Below are 3,507 nucleotides of genomic sequence, written 5' to 3'. Positions count from 1 at the left end.
TCCCCAGCCCAGAGCTGGTGCCCCAAAGCGGGCAGAACCGGGGGGGTCTTGTAGCCGCAGCCCGGAATGGGGCAGGAGCTGCCCTGGCGCTGCAGCATCGAGGCTGGGGTGTTGCTGCCCCCACGCCGCTGCAGCCAGGCAGTGCCAGGAGGGCCCACGGGCGCTGCCCACGTGGCCGCAGCGAGGTGGGGGGCAGCAGGTCTCGGGCTCGTCGTACATCCAAGGGGCTGAGGGGCTCCGGGAGGCTTCCTGCCCCCAGGCTGTGGGGCAGCTCCGTGCCCACCCACGCTGCACTGGGGCAGCCCCCGTGCCCCAGGTCTCCCCGTCTCAGAGCTGTGCAGGGCGCCCCAACCCTCCTGCTTGCCCCCCCAGTCACTGTGTCCAGAGGGGTGCAGAGGATAGGCAGGGCCACATGGCACCCCATGTGCAAGCTCTGCCCGCACGCCCCGTGTGCCCCCGCCTGGCTCCCGGCCTCAGGGAGCCAAAGTCCAGGCCAGGCGCTGCCCCGGCTGTTGGCCGCGGGGCGGGGGCCGGGGCAGGTTTCAGAGCGGGCGGGCACGGCTGGGCCTGAGATCACCAAATATAGGCATGCACCGCTCCCGCCGGCCCACCTGGCCGGCTCCACCTGCTCCCTCCCCGTCACGCCATGCCTGGCCGTGACACATCCCGGGTGCGGCTGGTACGGCTGCCTCCCCGTGCCCAGGGGCCGTGGGGGGGGAGGCAGAGCCGTGCCCCCCGGCTCTGCCCCCACCCACGCTCCAGCCCCTCCGGGGGACGATGCCACCCGGCCGGGGGGGCTCTGCCAGCGCCACCAGAGGAGCCACCCTGGAGCTCCGTGAACCTGCACTTGACCTTGCCACCTGGCCGGGCCCTGGGGCGATGGCGCGCGGCGGACCGTGGGCGTGGGAACCCGTCAGAGTCCGCCCGTGGCCCCAGGGGCCTGTCCCCTGGTGGGGGGGAGGCAAGACCCTGCAGCACCCCCGCCCCACCGGGGTACGTGGCACGGAGCCAGTCACCCACGGCTGCATGCCCGTGTCCTCCCCGAGAGCCGGGAAACACGGGGAGAGACCCACCTCGGGGGCAGCAGGGCATCCTCCCGGGGTGGCCCAGATCTCCGTGCCTGGGTACGGGGGCTGGTGCGGAGGGGGCCTCCAGAGCCGGCCCAGCCGGAGGGGCTAGGGGCTGGGGGTACCCGGGCCTGGCCCCCTCCCTCCCCTCCTCCAGGGTAGGATGGACTTCCCCCAGGATTAGTCATCCCCGTGGGGATCCTGCCTCGCTCGGGCATTGGCTGGGCTGGGATTTGCTTCCTAGTTTGGGCATCAGGAGAAGCCCGGTCCGGGGACGAGTCACCTGGAGCCCTGGGGGTTGCACAGGCCAGGCCCCCCCATGATGAGCGATGCCCATTTCCTCTGCCTGGGTGACGAACCCGCTCCTGCCCCTGGGCATCCTTAGTCGGGGAAGGGGGGACCCAGCTCCTGCTCCTCCGCAGCTCCCCCGGGCCCGGGCCCGGGCCCAGGCCGCGGCCCAGCCCCTCGGCCCCACAATGAAAGACCTCATCTGGGCAGAAACTTCCCGCTCCGCCTCCCCAGCTGCCTGCAGCCCCGGTGCCAGGAAACGCGCCCGCCGGTTCCTCCTCCCTGGCCTGCCGGGAGACTGGGGGCGCTGGTTTTTTGCTTAAGGATGAGCTGAGCCGGGCCCGGCTGCCATGCTCGCCGCCGCGGCACAGTCATCGCTGCCTCGCTCATGGGCTTTGACGTCAGGAAGCAAACGTTTCCTGCTCAGCGGTGAGAACAGGGATGGGTGCTGGGCTGGACTGACAGCCCCCCTGGGGCCTGGTCCCCTCCCCGAAGCGGGGCTTGCAGCCAGAGGCGCAACGCCCTGGGCAGATGTGGCCTGCTGTGTCCAGCTGTGCGGGGGGCAGAGGTGGACGCCCTCCCTCTCCCGCTGCTTCCCGGCCCATCGCACTGGGTCAAGATGCCCCAAACCCGGCTCGGAGCCGGGCTCATAAGTGCCACGGAGGTGCCAGGGCGAGTCCCGGGGTGCACGTCCCCGGAGCCAGGGCTGGCACCTGGGCAGGCCGTGCTGGCACGTAGGCCCCGAGCTCCTGCTGCTGTCCAGGGGACTTGGGAGCCCTGTTGAGCATCGAGCCCAGTGATGCGGCATCGGGCACCCCAACGGCCTGGGCTGCCCCAAGCTGGCCGCGTCCGGGGAGGCTCGTGCATTCGGCCTCTGGTCACAGCTGATGACAGGGGAGGTCTCTCCATACTGACCTCACGTGCTTGTGGTGGCCTGAATAAACCCCCCCATCCCAGCGTTTGCCTTCCCGGGCAGAGCCAGTGCCCCCGGAAAACCGGGCGGCCCCTTCTGCCATCCCCACCGGCGGCGCTCGGAGCCCCATGAAAGCTGCCACGGGACGCAGACACCCACGGCGCTTGCGTGGCAGCAGGATGTGGGGCACCCCAATCACACGAGGGCCATGGCACATGGGTCGTGGTGCTGGTGCCACGGGGCCTTGTGCTTGGGGGTGCCACGGCAGGTGCTGGGCACGTGGTGCCACGGGAGTGGGGTGCAGCATGGCCCCAGGCCCTGTGGACCCAGAGATGCAGCATGGGCCCAGGTGCCCCACGTCCACGGTGCTCCATGGTCCAGGTGTCCCACGCCCGGGGTGCCGCATGGGCCCAGGTGCCCCACGCCCAGGGTGCAGGATGGGCCCAGGTGCCCCACGCCTGGGGCGCCCCATGGTCCAGGTGCCCCACACCCGGGGTGCTGTGCGGGTCCAGGTGTCCCACGCCTTGGGTGCCCCATGGCCCAGGTGCCCCATGCCCGGGGTGCCGCGTGGCCCCCAGACACCGGGCGCAGGTTCCGGGGCTGCAGCTTGGCTCATCCAGGTTTCGGGGCGGCGGCGGCGGAGGCGGGGCCGAGCTCACCAGCCGCCCCACGTGGCCGGGACGGCGCCAGCCAATGGAGGCGCGTGTTCCTGAAAGATCTCCATATATGGCGATGTCTCGGCCGGCAGGGCGGGGCCCGAGCCCGCCGGTATAAAAGGGTGGGGCGGGCGGACTGACGGTCTCACTCAGCCGGCGGCAGCGGACCTAGTAGCAGCGCTTTTCCCCCGCACCGAGACCAGCCTCCTCCGCACAGGTACAGGGCCTCCCCCCGCCGCGGGCCGCTCACCTGCCCCTTGCCCCTCTCCTCGAAACGGCGCGGAAGGGGCTCATCCCCCCTCCCTCCCAGGCCGCCGTTGTATCGCTCCGTGGCGGGGGGAGGGGAAGAATGGCTCGGTCCACCCCGCCCCCCAACCGTGCGCCGTTGGAATAGGCGCGACCGGCTTTTCTTTGACCCCCCGTTTTGGGAATGGTTTTGTCCACCCGGGCGATTTGAATGATGCCAGTGGCGAGGGCGTGATTGGCTGGGCCGGTGGGTGACGTCACGCCGCGGGAGATTCGAAGGATAGGGAGGGGCGCGGCGCGTGGGCGCCCCCTGCGGGTAGGAGGGGAGCTGTGTGGG

The 3,507-nt window shown here is 71.4% G+C and overlaps 1 protein-coding gene across 1 annotated transcript in view; it reads left to right on the top strand.

Annotated features, from left to right (window-relative positions):
• The first annotated feature begins 3,030 nt into the window (after positions 1-3,030).
• Positions 3,031-3,507, top strand: part of ACTG1 (actin gamma 1) — a 3,467-nt gene continuing 2,990 nt past the window's right edge. Inside the window, exon 1 of the mRNA XM_019515794.1 lies at positions 3,031-3,141. The gene's annotated coding sequence lies outside the window, so the exon portion shown is untranslated. The remainder of the gene's footprint in view (positions 3,142-3,507) is intronic.

This window comes from Gavialis gangeticus, unplaced genomic scaffold (assembly GCF_001723915.1).
Source record: "Gavialis gangeticus isolate Ggan-Ray unplaced genomic scaffold, GavGan_comp1, whole genome shotgun sequence".
Taxonomy (NCBI): domain Eukaryota; kingdom Metazoa; phylum Chordata; order Crocodylia; family Gavialidae; genus Gavialis; species Gavialis gangeticus.
Note: the sequence above shows the minus strand (reverse complement) of the source record. Positions and strands in the feature narration are given on the sequence as shown.